Raw genomic sequence first — 17,190 nt, 5'->3', positions numbered from 1 at the left:
TTTTGTTTATTAGCTGACCTAAGGGCTCGTTCACATGGCCATATTTTCGGTCAGTGAAATAAAGCGTGCAGTACATGGACCAGTGTTATTCAATGGGGTAGTGCAGATGAGCGATAATTTTTTTTTCACTGCGTGTGAAAAAAAATAGCAGCGTTCATTTAAAACGCCATCCTATCATGATGCCCAATGGCTGCATGATTGTGAAACCAAATCATACATCCATTGAGCATCATGGTAGGCAGAGTTTTGGATGCATGTAATGAGGTGGTGTCTGCGATTACCCTGACCGTTTACTTATCTTACTTATATATTGGAGCGCCCCGCGGGGCCTGGGGGAACTCGGTACTGGGCCCGTTGACTTCCATGGAGGACGGTGTCACTGCGTCGGAGACCCGGTCCGTGGCCCAGAGGCTTCCAGTAATAAAATAGGGGAAAGTTGTGTGGTACTTATGTGGTAAAAGTTATTAGATGGTGAAATACGTGACGCCACGTGTTGTATTCTGGTCAGAGGTGACCAGCGCTGCGGTGTTGTTCCTCTGGGATGCATGTTGGGCGCAGCTATGATGTTGTAGCCCTCCACAGGTAGGGCTGTAGTCCCAGTGAAAAGATGTTAAATAAATAGTAAAAATGGCTGTAAACATTGGTGTGCAGAGAAATGAGAGAAATACACAGAGAGGTGTCTTCATCTGACAGGATCTTCCAGAAAGATCTCTTTACCTCACATCCTCACGTTTAACTGTCATTTTTCTTCACAGCTCACAGCTGTTTCATTTCGATGACAACCCCCTCAGCTGATTTCTAGCTGACTCACCAACCCCCTCTGCTGGTCAGAATTTATAAGACATCTCCCTTTTCTGACCTGCAGCAGGAAATTGTGATTTAATCTCTGCTGCCTGGCATGGGGTCCCTTTCTGCCTCCAAGCATGACTTTACCCATTAGAGGGAGGTAATGTCACTGTGACAACCTGACTCTGGGGTGTCACATTCCCCCCCAGTTAAGTTCAGTACTCCTGGACTGAGGAAACATAACAAGAATTGTTAACAGCAACAATTAATGCAAATCTACAAAGTCTTAAAAATGTAAAAATTATCAAAAACCAGACAAGAAAAAGAAAACAATAGCACAGTTACTGCAGTGACCAGTCTTTAAGCTGCTATCCAGGAATTGTCTTTGTGCTTGTACCTAGAGTTTGGTTGGTGGAAACTGCCTTAACACACTGTGTGTGTCGTCCCTGGGCATGGCTACAGGGCGCTCTATAGATGGGCCTGTTTTTCGGCCCCGCCGGTGGCGTATTTCAAAGGCCTTTTTGGAGTAACTATTTACAAATACAGTTCTGACCACACATAGTCCTGTGGCCCAATTGTCCTTTAACTGGTTATATACTTAAAAAGGTTCATACAGTAAGTCTCTGTAGGCTCTCATGCTTAACGGTTACTACTATACATTCTTATTACTTTATTTACATTACGTAATCTCTGTAACGGGCAGGGATTTGACCTCTAGTACTACGAGTGGATCTACGCAGTATAGGTATTTCTGATGACCTGACCTGTTCTCTGATGTCTACTGTTGGTGCATTAGTCACTACGCTATAAGTAGACTTGTGTAAGATAGGTATTCTAGACTGCCTTCTCTCTACTCCTAGACTCACCATGAGATTGTCAGATTCGCTGTTAGCAGGAGACAGATTTCCGCATTCCTCTGCAGATGTGGTATCTGTTACTGGAGCCATTTCATTTAGAGTCTCTTCTTCATCTGGTGCAGTAGGCTGATGAAAGGTTAGTACTGGTACTACTATTGCCTGATTTACTTGTGTCCACGTTTGAGGAAATTCTCCAAGTATAGTTTGAATCTTTTCTTCCACCTCTACTATGGGTTGTGGAGTGTCTTGGACTTCTTTCTTGTCCTTCAATTGATCAGGGCACATCTTTAGATGATCTCTTGAGACTGCTTCGAAGGTTTCTCCTCCATCTTTGCTGATGACTTTGGTGTTATTAAAGTCTGAAGGTATCACGGTGTATGGCTCTGCTTCCCACTGGTCATTTAGTTTGTGAACACGTGTCTTTCTTTTAAGTACTTGTTCTCCTGGTGTCAAGGGAAGTGTAGGGGCATGTTGGTTGTAATACCTTTCCTGTCTCTGTCTTGCTTGGGACAAACTTTTCTCCACACATTCTTGTACCTTGCGGTATTGTTGTTGCCACTCTGTATCCCAGTCTGCATCTGGTGATGTTGTCTCAGGTGTTAAGACTCCCATGTCTAAATCAATGGGTAACTTGCCAGGTCTTGCTCTCATCAAGTAGGCCGGAGTGCAATTTGTAGAGTTTACCGGTATATGATTTTATAGATCTACCAGATCTGGCAACTTCTCTGGCCACTGGTTTCATTCTTCCAGAGTTACGGTCTTCAATAAGTCAATGACCACTTGGTTCATCTTCTCACACATGCTATTTGTCTGTGGATGGTACGGCGTCGTTCTAATTTTCTTGCAACCGTACATGTTACAGAACTCCTGGAACACTTCTGCTTCAAAGGCTGGACCTTGGTCGGTGAGCACTTGTTCAGGGTATCCGAGCAGTCGACAAAAGTGTTGCTGAAATGCCTTGGCTGCTGTCTTCGCTGTTTGGTCTTTAACAGGCACAACTACCAAAAACCTTGAATAATGGTCCACGATGGTCAAAGCATAGGTGTAGGCATTCCTACTCGGAGTTAGCTTCACGTAATCCAAGGCTACCAGTTCAAGCGGCTGTTTTGTGATGATCGGCTGTAACGGGGCTCGCTGGCTGTTTCGGTCTTTTCTGCGCAGGTTGCATGGGCCACATTCTCAGCACCACTTCTCAATTGAACTCCTCATGCCAACCCAGTAGAATCTTTCACGAAGTAGAATTTCCAACTTCTTCCAACCGAAGTGTCCTGCTCCATTGTGGTACACCTCTACAACCATTGGCGCATCCCTCTTTGGGACTACCACCTGCCAGACCAGTTCATATGTGCATGAGTTGATGCTCCTCCGACACAGTTTACCTTCGTAGATAAACAGCTTGCCTCTCTCCTTCCATAGTTGCTGTGCTTCCTGTTGGTCATCTGGACCAGGGTGTGCTTCAGCTTCTGCCAGGCACTCCTTTACTAGGCGAACAGCTGGGTGACTGTCTTGTGTCTCTGCCCACTCATGATGGGGTAATGGGTTCAATGTTACCTCTCATACGATAAAGCACTTGTTCCTTACTCCTTGAGAGCACTGGGCTGCAATTGTATGGTGGAAGGCTGGTAACTCGATTTCTTCGAGTCCTTTTGGATCTTCTCCCCCGTCTGGTGAATTGAGCATCCTGGACAGCGCATCCACATTAGCATTCTTATGTCCTGCTCTGTACTTGATGGTGAACTCGTAGTTGGACAGCTGGGCCATCCATCGTTGCTCAAGTGCCCCGAGCTTTGCCGTTTCAAGGTGGGTTAGCGGATTATTGTCCGTGTAGATGGTGAACTTTGCGGAAGCCAAGTAGTGCTTGAAGCGCTCTGTTACTGCCCAGACTATGGCAAGGAACTCCAGCTTAAAGGAACTGTAGTTGTCGGGGTTCCTTTCAGTGGGACGAAGCTTTCTGCTGGCGTAGGCAATCATTCGCTCTCTGCCTTTCTGCACTTGTGAAAGCACTGCTCCCAATCCCACATTGCTGGCGTCAGTGTAAAGTACAAATGGTTTCATAGTCAGGGTAGGCCAAGACTTCATCTCCCGTGAGGGCCAGTTTTAACTTGGTGAAGGACTCTTCTATCCTTTTGTTCCACTCAAACGGAAGATTTTTGTTCTTGGCCTTATTGGACTGGCCCACTAGAAGATCTTGCAGCGGTGCTGCTATCTTGGTGAAGTCCTTGATAAATCTTCGGTAGTAGCCTACTAACCCAAGAAATTGCCTCACTTCATGGATAGTGCTGGGTCTTTGCCAGTCCCGGATAACGGTGACTTTATCAGGATCGGGTACCACACCTTCCGCACTCACCACGTGGCCTAGGTACTGCACCTTGGGTTTCAAAAGGTGACATTTGGACGGTTTTATTTTCAGACCAAAGTTTGACAGGGCTTCGAATACCTCGGCTAGGTGCTTCAAATGGTCTTCGTAGGTTTTGGAGAAGACGATGATGTCATCCAGGTACAGCAGAACGGTTTAAAAGTTTTTATGTCCAAGGCAGCATTCCATTAACCGCTGAAATGTTCCTGGTGCATTGCTGAGCCCGAACGGTATGTAGTTAAACTTGCAGAGACCCATTGGTGTCGTAAACACCGTCTTCTCTTTGTCTGCCTCTGCCACAGGAACCTGCCAAAACCCACTGGTGAGATCTAAGGTAGAGAAATAATTAGCAGTTCTCAGTGCAGCTAGTGATTCCTCAATTCTAGGCAATGGGTACGCGTCTTTATGTGTAATGCTGTTAATCCGCCTGTAGTCTACACACATTCTCATAGTACCGTCTTTCTTCTTAACGAGGACTAATGGAGCTGCCCAGGGGCTACAACTATCTCTGATTACCCCAGCCTCCTTCATCTCTCGTAACATACTCTTGGCACATTGGTAGTGTGCTGGGGGTACAGGCCGGTGTCTCTCTTTAATGGGTGGATGATCTCCGGTGGGGATATGATGATGGACCCCTTTTGCTTGCCCAAAATCTAGAGGATGCTTGCTGAAGACCCGTTCAAATTCTCGAGCCACCCGGTAAGGCCCATGCTTTTGGTGTGAAGGAGTGGAGTCAGTGCCTACGTGTAGCTGCTGACACCAATCCTCCTACTGCCCTTCAGAGCCATTCTCTTCCACCTTGTCAGACGGAAGCAAGGGTTCTAGTGTCTCGATTGCATTGTTACTGACGGTGAACAATTTAGCAAGGTTGGCATACCGGGGTAACTGGACCTCTCTCTCCCCGCAATTTAAGATGTGTATTGGTACATCAACTACCCCTCTGGCTGTCAGGATAGTGGGCCTACTATCAGAGTACATGGGTTCTACCAGGGCTTGGTAATCTTGACCCCTGAGGCCTATTGCTGTCCGACACCACATTAACATTTCACTTCTGGGAGGTACTGCAATGGGGAAAGGATCACTTACTCTGACACTGCCGACTTCTCCACCAGACAGCTTTACCTGTTGTCTCTGCATCAGGGCTCTGATCTCCTTTTGCAGGACCCGTTGCTGACTGGAGCTGGCAATGGGTCCTGCAAAACAACAAACAATAATTTCTCCAAGACAATTTTCAATTACATTAGTACCTAAAGTGATCATAGGATGGCATTCACGTTTGTCAATATCAACTATTATCAAACCTTGCGATTGCAATTCTACTCAGCCAATTTTGATGGTCACCGCTTTATATCCCATCTGAGGCAAGGGCTGACCATTGCTGGCAAAAATGGTAAGGTCTTTATCTGGGCTATGAGTAATGTCTGAATCTGCCCAGTACTGCTTAAAAAGAACATATGGTATCGTTGTCACCTGGGAACCGGTGTCCAGTAAAGCGTTCATCGGAAAACTGTCAGTCACGACAGGCAAGACTGGTCGTCCTCTTACGTACTTGTCTCGCCAATTTGGTGGGCCTGGTCGTCTTACTCCTGAGGGTTGCTTGTTTAAATGACAGTATCTTGCTAGGTGTCCTGCCTTGTTGCAGCGGTGACAGATGGGCTGTCCGTCCTCGTCGTAATGAGCGCTGTCTCTCCCTCTGGTCGGTGGGATCCTCCTCTGCTGTCGCCACAGGACGTCATCAGGACTGGAGGCCAGCTGGATCTTCTTCTTTGGAGTCACTTGCAGGGACTGCACAGTTTTTGTGAGTGTAGCCACACTTTTAGTTAGTTCCTTGACTTGGAGATGTAAGTCTGCAGCAGAATCCTTATCTTGGGACAGCTTGTCAGTCTCAATAGGGGTCTTTTGAAAGGATGCTGCTCCCTGATGGTATGTAATTGCAGGATGCTGAGAGGGCTCTGTGCTGCTAGGGTTCGTCTCACGCAGCACTCTGATGGCTCTATCCTTAAAGTGTGCAAAGTCCAATTCAGGCTTTTGTAGGGCTATTATGCTCTGCTGTGTCCTTTGGTTGTTAGACTGGAGTCCCTCTAAGAACTGCTCTGTTAATAATCTATCTTCATCTTGCACGCTCTCAGGATCAACCTGCTTTACAGCCCGTATTGCCTCCTGAAGATTAAGGGCATAGTCCTGTATACTGTCCTGCACTCTCTGTTTGCGCCCAAAGAATCTCATTTTTATCTCTGTTGCAGTGCGGGTATCAAAAGTGTCTTCCAGTCTGGCTAAGATTTGTTTGACAGTTCCTTTATCAGTGTCCGGCCAGGACTTTACTTCCCTCTGAGCCGCACCAGTTAACTGGCCAATGAGGATACTGACTTTTTGGCTCTCTGCCAGGGGGTACACTTTGAACAAACTACATAGTCTTTCTTTAAAATTGCTCAGGGTGTGCAACTCCCCTGAGTATTGAGGTAACCAGGCCGCTCCTGGTATATATGGCATTGATAGCGGCATTATGGGGGCTGCAGCTGTGACCGCTGCTGAATCTTCACCCGCTTTGAGCATTTTCTTCCTGCTTTTTCACTTGCTCACTAACGTCAGATCATGTGCAGTGGCTTCATGTCGTGCTTTATTTCTGGCTCTGTCCACAACTGCACGTCCCTCTCTGCTTTCACGTGCTGTATGATGCAGTTATGGCGGTTATTTGAAAGCTCAGTAAAGTCTTTAGTACTCAATTTAATAAAGTATATGGCGCACAGTACCCAGCTTTGCCAGGCTCCTTAGGCTCGCTAAATCCTGTTTGAGACGCCAGTTGGAGCGCCCCGCGGTGCCTGGGGGAAATCGGTACCGGGCCCGTCGACTTCCGTGGGGGACGGTGTCACGGCGGCGGAGAGCCGGTCTGTGGCCCAAAGGCATCCAGTGATAAAATAGGGGAAAGTTGTGTGGTATTTATGTGGTAAAAGTTATTAGATGGTGGAATACGTGACGCCACCTGTGGTATTCTGGTCAGAGGTGACCAGCGCTGCGGTGTTCCTCTGGGGTGGATGTTGGGTGCAGCTATGATGTTGTAGCCCTCCACAGGTAGGGCTGTAGTCCCAGGGCAAAGATGTTAAATAAATAGTAAAAATGGCTGTGAACGTTCGGGTGCATAGAAATGAGAGAAAGACACAAAGAGGTGCAGTTTCTTTACCTTTTACTGGTAATAGGTTGCAGTCCGGAGTACCACATACAGGTGATGGAATGAGTCCGGCTCGCCTGGAGGCATTCAGGGGATCCACCTTGCCAGGTGGGGATTTAGGACCTTCCTTTCTGCGCTTTGTGTGTGGGTCTCCGCTGTATATAACTATGCTGCGACCCTCTATTCGTGATGGTTTCACTAACTTGTACGGCTGTCAGAGTGAGCCTATTCCACGGGTACCGTCCATTTGACCATCAGCCCTGGGCTCCTTATCTGCTGATGTGCCCTCTGGTGTTCAATGTGCACAGGAATTTACAATCCCCTGTACTTTCAGATTCGGCTATCAGGACTTACAGCTCCTGTCAGCCTAGGACTCTGATGTCCCATTTCTCTTTATTAGCGCTTTGCTCAGGGGTCTGCTATATGCAGTCGATTAGCTTCCCTAGAGTCTCTCAGTCTCTGATCTTGTCCTTTCCCTCTTCACAGATCAGCTCTGCCTATCGAGCTCCTCTCAGATCAACTCCCTGTCTTCATCTGATAGGATCTTCCAGAAAGATCTCTTTACCTCACGTTTAACTGTCATTTTTCCTCACAGCTCACAGCTGTTTTGTTTCCATGACAACCCCCTCAGCTGATTTCTAGCTGAGTCACCAACCCCCTCTGCTGGCCAGAATTTATAAGGCATCTCCCTTTTCTGACCTGCAGCAGGAAATTATGATTTAATCTCTGCTGCCTAACATGGGGTCCCTTTCTGCCTCCAAGCATGACTTTACCCATTAGAGGGAGGTAATGTCACTATGACAACCGGACTCTGGGTTGTCACAATAGCGCCATTAATTCCACAGCACTTTAAAGACATCATCACTCTCCCCATTGGGGCTCACAATCGAAAGTCCCTAGCGGTGTGGGAGGAAAACACAACTCCTTGCAGATGTTTTCCTGGGTGGGAATTGGACCCAGGACCCCAGCATTATAAGGCTGCAGTGCTAACCACTGAGCCACCGTGCTGCCCTAGTCCCAATCTGTGAAAACAAATGTTATATTATCTTTAGAAGACAATTCAGATGCGATCTTGTGTTCATTAACACTAGAACTACCGCATGTTTCATAATACCTATAACTACCATTAGGGGTCATTTTGACCCCCATTCAAAAGTACTGACTCTGGAGTAAAAATAACTTTTTTGTGGCCAACAAATTAAAGAACATTTATTTTAACTTAGTAGGAACAGTATTAAGATCAAGTACAGCACGCATTTTCCTTTTACATGGTCATAGCATGCGGTGTCCAACAGTTAACACAAACAGTACTTTCTTCCACTTTCCCAGTGCATTTTCCACAAACTGGTTTGTTACAGCTTGTGCAAGTTTTAGTTGTTTTGTTTTCGTTGCATCTTCCAACTCCACATTTTCGACGCTTGCGGATTTCTTGTCCTTTTGTTTGTAGTTCAGACATTGCGGATGATGGGCCACTTCTTCTGACTCTTTTTCAGATAAATTCTAAAGACATTTCAAAATGTCATCACTTGTCAGACCCCTCTGCTTACTCAGGCTTCAAATATACGTAGCAAAAAGGGACTTGTAAGATCGCAGAAGTAATAAAACGACACTGTACAAACATGCAGAGTTGTAGCTTCAACTGTAATGTTTGCTACTGAAGTGCAGACAGAAATCGCTACAAGAGACATGGATCAAACATGTTCAGACAAGTTTGGACAAAACAAAATGCTGAATCATCCCTGATATGCAAAGATACAATTACACTCTACAACTAGGGAGAAGCACAGAGATTTTCTGTACTCTGTAATATTAGGTGACTTGCCTACCACTACTTTTATGTATGGGGTCAAATTGACCCCTTCAGTACTTATAGGTATAAATTGTAAAATCCGGGCCCCTGAAAAAGTTACAATTAATTTTTGTGTCCTAAAATATACACTACCATGAATAAATAAAAGACAAAAAGTAAGAACTCATTTGTTAAAATTATAGAAATTATAGGAAAAAGAAATAGCAAAAGGGTCAAAATTACCCCTCCGGTAGTTCTAGTGTTAAGGATACTATTGAAGAGAGATAGCGCATTACCCAGTGTATGTATATCAATTTGTAAGTAATACACTCACCAGATGGAGGTTACAACAAGCATGGAGGATTCGCTGCTGTAGAACCACCCATCCAGGAGGGACCGAAGAGAAGATACAAGATAGGAAAATTGTGGTCAGACAATCCGCGCTAAGAATCACTAATAAGGGATTATTAATACAGTGGTCTTTATTGGACGTGTTTCAGAGTTACACAGAACTCCTTCTTCAGGAAAAACAATCTGATTGCAGTGATAACAGTATATAGGCAGCCTTTAGTTACAGTTACATTTTGCATTTAGCAAAACACTGAACAATCATAATTCCATCCCATGTCTAACAAAATTAGCCAAGCTCAGAGCTTAGAGCAAAGCCCTTAAAACTGGGTTAGGCTACTTTCACACATCAGGTTTTCGCCGTCAGGCGCGTTCCGGCGTCGTGCCGGAACGCCGGATCCGGCAAATGTTTTGTAAAACTGGATGTGACGGATCCGGTTTTCTGCCGGATCCGTCTTGCGCATGACAGCCAAAACCGGATCCGTCTCATCTGGTTCATCCGGTTTTCGATCCGTTTTTCGCCGGATTACGCTGGATCCGGTTTTTAAAAACGCCCCTTGTGGCCTTCCGAGCGGGATTGGCTACTGAAAAACTATATATACCGCGTTCCTACAGCCCTTCTTTGACAGGTTGTAGAGGAGAAAGTGCAGGTTGGAGAGAAGAGCAAGTGACTGGCGAAGATGGATGTTGTGATTGGAAATATTTTGAAGAATTTGGCGGATTTTACAGCGGAGGCGAATCGTTTGAGGGTGATTGTTCTGGAGAAGGAGAGAGCGAGACAGCAGCGCATCAGGCATCGTAGACGACGTTTGTGGATCCACCCCATCACAGCCAAGAGAATGACGCGTGGGGTCTATTCTACACTCTGCATGGACCTTAGACGAAACCCGGAGAAATTTTTTGGATATGTTCGGATGAAAATGGAGAATTTTGATTACTTGGTGGAGCGCATTGCACACCTCATAAGAAAATCGGACACCTATTGCCGCTTCTCTGTTTCACCCGCAGAGCTTCTGATGGTGACTTTAAGGTAAGCCACATTTATTGGATATGCTCGCATCAGAGTACACTTTCACTGCAATCTTGTTGGTGGTAGTTTGTATCTCCAAGTGTTATAGCTGACTTTTGATATGTAATGCTGTTATTTTAAACCAATTGATTGTTTTTTAATTCCCCACAGATTTCTTGCAACTGGAGAATCCCTTTCGTCACTGCATTTCCAGTACAGACTCGGGATTTCCACCATATCTGGAATAGTGAAGCACACATGCCGTGCACTGTGGGACTCCTTAGCTGAAGAGTTTTTACCAGAGCCCACAACAGAGAGGTGGATTGAAATTTCTGAAAAGTTTCTACAGATATGTCAGTTTCCGAACTGCTTGGGCGCTGTGGACGGGGAAACATATCCGCATTGTAAAGCCAGCCGGATCGGGATCAGAATATTTCAATTACAAGAAATATTTTTCAATTGTCCTCATGGCCATCGCTGACACGGAATACAAATTTATTGCTGTTGATATTGGGGCCTATGACCGCTCAAATGACTCTCAAGTTTTCAAACTGTCTGCCATGGGGCGTAAACTGTATGGAAACACCTTCCAGTTCCCATCCCCTAGACCGCTGCCGCAAACATCTGGTCCACCTATGCCATTTGTCTGTGTAGGGGATGAAGCCTTCCAGCTATCAGAACACCTTTTGAAACCGTACGGTAGCAGAGGATTGTCAAGAACAAAATGCATTTTTAATTACCGCCTCACAAGAGCAAGAAGAATGGTTGAATGTACCTTTGGTATTCTGACAGCCAAATGGCGGGTCCTATTGACTGCGATCAACCTCAAGACAGAAACTGTGGACGAGGTGATCAAAGCTTGCGTGGTACTCCACAATTTTGTTATCTGCAAGGAACCCATTTCCATTGAGGACACCTCTGAAGAAACCACCTTGCAAGATTACCAGGGCATTACCACTAGAAGTTCTGTGACGGTGTCACGAATGAGGGACAATTTTGCACTATACTTTATGTCACCTCAAGGCAGAGTACACTGGCAGGATGACAGAGTGTGAAAGATTTGTGCCCTTAACCAAACTTGTGTACCTTCTGTACCAACAGTATATACCTTTGCCAACCAAAGTTGGCTATCTCGTCATAGTCTTACTATTTTTACCTTTAGGCCACAGATGTGTACCTGGTTGTGTTTTATGCAAAGTATTTCACCTTTTAACAAAAGTTGTGTACATTGTTAGGAAATCACCAACAATAAACACAACTTTTTAGGTGAAATACTTTGCTTCAAACACAACCAGGAACACAACTGTGGCAAAAAGCTAAAATTTACCCACAGTTATATACCTGGTTTTGAATACCTTTTTACCTTTTAAATACCCTGTATTTAACCTTTTTTTTACCATATTTCGCCGCAGAAAGAAATGACAGACAACCAGTGTAAACGATAATTTAACTTTTATTTAAAAAATTTTTTTTGTAAACTGTTTTTAAAGTTAAAAAAGTTTTTTAATAAAGGTTTTAAACCGTAAAAATGTTCATTTTTATTAAAATACACACATTATAAATTGGTGTAGCGTGGGGTGGAAATACTGCTGGAGGGGCTGCGGGACCCTTCAACACTGGGAGTGTGGAGAGAGGACTGGGATCGTGGTGGGGAAGGAACAGTTAGAGGTGAAGGTGTGGAAAAAGCTAGAGAATGGGTGGACATGTGGGAGGCAGAAGAGGTGGTGGGTGGTGGAGTGGAGGGTTGGGCAGGGACTGTAGGAGCAGATGATGTTGATGGAAAGTTGTATGGGGAAGGAGTTTGGTACGGGGCAGGTTGCTGGAAGTGGGGAGATGTCTGGTACTGGGGAGGTTGCTGGTACTGGGGAGGTTGCTGGTACTGGGGAGGTGGCTGGTATGTAATAGGAGGGGGAGGATGGAAAGTGGCTGGAGGGGGTGCAGGTGGAGGAACTACTGGGGTGGGAGGAGGAGGTTGGGAGGTAACGTGCTGGAGAGCACCGTGGCACGAATGCATTACATGCATCTGCTGGCTAGGAGAGAGCGTTTCCATGCGCTCCACAACAGACCTGAAAAAGGTGTGGTTTGGCGAAGATCTTGCTTCTGAATGCATGGTTTGCAGAAGTGTCTTCACCTCCAGAATGCTGGAGTTGATCTGCTGAAAGCCTGCGGAGATTTGCTCTGACAAGACTTTTAGACAGTTCTGGAAAGATGCATTCAGATGCAAGAACTCTGGCGCATAAGTCTTTTCCTGACCCCTCTGCCGCTGCCGCCCAGTACCCGCAGGTGTACTAGAGGTGGCAGGGGCAGAAGGGTGGGGTAAAGGGAAAGCGATCTCCTCACCAGCAGCTTCATGTAATGTTGTCGGCCACGATGCTCCTGCGCTGGTGGATGGGACAGATGGCTGTAATGTGTGGGAAGGTGCAGATGTACCGGGGCGGTCAAAGTTTCCCTCGGTGCCTGTCTCCTCAGGGATCGCCTCAGAAGGGTCCGATCGTGCAGGCTCCCGAGTGCTGCTCACCGTGCTGTGGAATAAAGAGAAAAAAAAACAATTAAAATAGTGACATGGCATGGCCCTGGCTGAAAACATTTTTTTACATCTAAACATTTTTTTTTTACATGTGGTGTGTAATATTTACCTTCTGGTGACCATTGTATCCCGGAGGAACGACAGGGCTCGTGCGTATTTGTACTTGCTCCTGCGTCCTCCAGATCCACTCGGGGCCCGCATCTCTTTATTGAACTCCTTCTTGAAATGATCCCTCACAGACCGCCACCGCTTCACAATTCTGTCCCCTGAAACGAGAAAGGACAAAGTGGTTAGTATACAACATCAGTGTTTCCCAAACTCCAGTCCTCATGGTCCCCAGGGGTCATGTTTTCAGGATTTCCATAGTAAATAGAAATCCTGAACACATGATCCGTGGGGACCACGAGGACTGGAGTTCGGGAAACACTGGTTTACATCAAGCAACCGGTACTGTATATACTTACGCTCTTTAATCTGGGCCCGAGCATCGAGGTCCTCCCAGCGGTCCACAAGGAGCGAACAGATTTCCTCCCAGAGCTGTCGAGTAACAATCAGGTCAGCATGGCGGCGGTCAGCCATATTCCATAGCGGCTCCCTTTCTCTGACGAGATCGATGAGGTGGTCCACATCTATTCCTCCATCCTCACCGTCTGAGTCGGGAGCACGCTGTGAAGGCTGTTAAAGTAAAATAGAAAAATAGCAAAATTAGTCACCACACTTTAAGACATGAAATAAAGTGTACCAAAATTTAACTTAAATATTATACTTACACGCTGGTGACCGGCGCGTTGCTGTCGCCGACGACCCTGGGAGGCACTGTGAGGACCTCTTGGCCGAGCACCAGATTGGGAAGACTAGAGAAGAAAAGAAAAAAATTTCTGTGTTTGGATGTTGGCATTTGTTTGCTGTGTGAGGTCTGCGGTACATTGTTTTCTATGTGTTGTGTGTAGTGTGATGTTGTGTTTCTGCGTTTGATGAAAAAATCTTACCAATTTTGAGCCCACTCCAGGTGTCTGTCCACCCCTTCCTTCTTCTTCTGGGAGCTCCTCTTCAGCTTGTGATTCCTGTTTTGAAATAAAAGGCAATGAATAGACATATATTACAGAGATGATGGATTTTGGAAATAAAAACTTACCATCAAACGCTGACGATGCGAGGGAGGGCTCCCAGAAGAAGATGTGGTGTCCTGTTGCTGGCCAGACTCCATGGCTGTGGGTGGTGCTGCTGCTGCTGCTGCCAGTGCTGCCAGTGCTGCTGCTGCTGCATCTCTTGGGCGGCTGTTAAATAAAGAGAAACAAAGGACCAATGAATATCTTGATATTCCATGGCCCTAGTTTTGAGGAATGGGGGATTTGATAATTACCGTCTCTCATCTGCTGCTGGACTCCCCTCCCATTGTTCAGCATATTCCCTTTGCTGCTCCATTTGGGGTGGTGGTGGTGCTGATGGTGCTGCAGTGGTCTCCTGCGCCTGGTTCCTGTCTTGGGTGGCATGTTGGGTGTGGCTGAGGGTCCCACTGTCATGCTTTTATATAAGTGTGCTGTGGGCAGAGCTACTGAGCATGCTCAGACCCAAAAAAACGGATCCGGCCACCGGATCCGGCTTTTGCCGGATCCGGCGCATTGCGGCGCTCATAGACTTTCATTGTGTGAAAAAGCCGGACGTGCCGGATCCGGCGGTTCCGGCTTTTTCGCCGGAGACAAAAAACGTTACAGTTGCCGTTTTTTCCAGATGCCGGATTGCGACACATTGCCGGAACCGGCGAAAACCGGACGAAACGCATGGCCATCCGGCGCGATCCGGCGCAAATGCAAGTCAATGGGGGGGAAACCGGATCCGGAATTGCATTTCGCCAGATCCGGTTTTTGTCAAAAGAGCTGGATCACGCCTGACGGCGAAAACCTGATGTGTGAAAGAGGCCTGTGTGTTGCATGTACGCCACTCAGTGTACAAAGACGATACAAAGGAAACTTAAGTGCTTTTTGGAATCCTGGGGAAATGTTACTCAGAGCGACCATTAATTATAATTCTTTACAGTAGAGGGGATGTAACGGTTTACAGGCACACATCTATGAAACAGTTTTGAGCTGAAGTTGATCACAGGGTTTTTTTTTCCAAGCTTCTTTTCATCACACAGAATCACTTCTCTTCATGCAATGCTTCATCAACATATGTGAACGTCTCTTTACAGATATCCAAAGTTAACTTCTCTTCGCACACAGTGTCTTAACCTAAGCAGAACGGTACCTTGCTCATGCAGTGAGGTGGGGGAAGGGGATGAGTCGGGTGCTGTAGCTCTCTCACTTCTGTCTTGAGGTAATAAAGATGCTCTTGGCTGTCCTGATTGCTTCTGTCATTACTGCAATCGTTTGCCAGGAAGAACTGGTCTATACAGCTTGTCTGACATCAGTCTGACAGGAGACTCTCTAATACACCTCTTAAGGGCCTTTTACACATAGCGAGATCGCTAGCGATTTCGCTTTGTGTGACACGTACCTGCGACCGGCCCCCCCGCTGGATATCGCTGATCACGCTTGAAAGTCCTGGGCCATTTTTTCCTCATTGGCGTCCCTCTGGCGCCGACTAGCTATGCATGTACGCAGGCGGAAGTTGTCATCATTGCTGCAGTGTGACAGGTAAGAGCGACCGCCGACGGATCGCTTATCGTTGCTGCGTCGCTGGTGAGATCTGCCTGTTTGGCAGCTCACTAGCGACCATTTAGCGATGCACCAGTGATCGCTAAATGTAATGGGACCCTTACTCTTGGATGTCCATGACACAATAAAAACTTTCCCAGTATCCCCTGGTGCTAAGCTAACCACTCCCTGTTTGCTATAACCATTTTAACCCCTATAGTTGCTGGATGATTCTATTAAACCAACACTGAAGCTTCTATCTGTCATATTAGGCCTCTTTCACACTTCAGTTTTTTGCATCAGTCAAGATCCGCCAAAAGGACGGATGGCGGATCCGTTTTAGTACTGATGACAACAGATGGCACCCGTCCGTTTTTTTGACGGATCCGACAAATGAAGAATTTTAAAGGAATCGCGGCCTGGAAAAGGAGAGAGAGAGAGAGAGAGAGAATTTTTTTTTTGTCCGGCACCCAGAAAGAAATTCGGGTTAAATGAGTGTCTGGAGGATCCGCCACAGAAAAAAACGTTGCAAGCTCCATTTTGAAATCTTTGAGGATGGTAACGGACAGGAACTTTTGGCGGATCCGCAAAAAAAACGGATGCAACGGACGGCAATCCGTCACAATCCGCCAATAATGGAAGTCAATGGGGAAAAAAACGGATCCTCAAAAAAAAATTGCGGATCCGTTTTTTTCAAAACCTGGCGGATTGTGACTGATTGTAAAAAACGGAAGTGTGAAAGAGGCCTTAGACACACGACTAGGTCTAGAGACACATGATTAACTGTAAACTAGACAGAGAACCTTTGATAACTTGTTTTCAGGAGGACCTGTCAGCTTTCCCTACAATGTTATAGAATGTTTTCTTAAAACCTTGCACTTTGTTATCCCTCTGTAATTCCTCATACAACTTTATGAATAAATTGACAACCGGGTGTTACAGATTGGGAGGTGTCTCCCTATACAGTTTGTTGGAAGATTGGCATGCACTCAGTCAAAGTGCCGAGGTGCAGATGGAATGAGGCCTGAGACTTCACAACGAAGGCTAGAGAGATTCATCGCACACTTTGTTTTTTGGTGATGCAAGTTTCTTTATTTCATGCAAACCAACAAAATTAATTATGACTTTGAATTATGCAACAAAGTAAGGATGTTTCGACCCCACTGGGGTCTTTTTTCACAGTGTTGATTGGTACTTGAAATGGAAGGGATATATTTGAAGGGGAAGAGTTGCAGTTACGACTATGTTGTCTTGGTTTCCTTGGTGCTTCTGCGCCTATGTTTGCTGGGTGGTTACAGCTTATAGCCAATGAAAACCCAAAAGTCATTATATCAGTAAATTAGAATACTTTATAACATCAGCTGGATAAATTATTTTAAAACACAAAATGTCGGCCTACTGAAGTGTATGTCCAGTAAATGCACTCAATACTTGGTAGGGGCTCTTTTTGAATCAATTACTGCATCAATGTGGCGTGGCCTGGAGGCAATCAGGCTCTCACACTGCTGAGGTATTATGGAAGCCCAGGTTGCTTTGATAGCAGCCTTTGGCAGTGTGGACAGGTGCCAAGTCCTGCTGGAGAATGAAATTTCCATCTACAAAAAGTTTGTCAGCAGAGGGAGAAGCATGAAGTGCTCTAAAATTTCTTGTTAGACAGCTGAGCTGACTTTGGTCTTGATAAAACACAGTATATCTACACCAGCAGATGACATGACT

The 17,190-nt window shown here is 45.9% G+C and overlaps 1 long non-coding RNA gene across 1 annotated transcript in view; it reads right to left on the bottom strand.

Moving 5' to 3' along the window:
• The window catches only part of LOC141088087 (uncharacterized), a 120,478-nt gene that overhangs the window by 22,759 nt on the left and 80,529 nt on the right, over positions 1-17,190 (bottom strand). The window lies entirely within an intron of this gene.

Source organism: Dendrobates tinctorius, unplaced genomic scaffold, assembly GCF_039654945.1.
Source record: "Dendrobates tinctorius isolate UK_male_01 unplaced genomic scaffold, ASM3965494v1 ptg000037l, whole genome shotgun sequence".
Taxonomy (NCBI): domain Eukaryota; kingdom Metazoa; phylum Chordata; class Amphibia; order Anura; family Dendrobatidae; genus Dendrobates; species Dendrobates tinctorius.
This window is presented reverse-complemented; position numbering and strand designations above follow the sequence as displayed.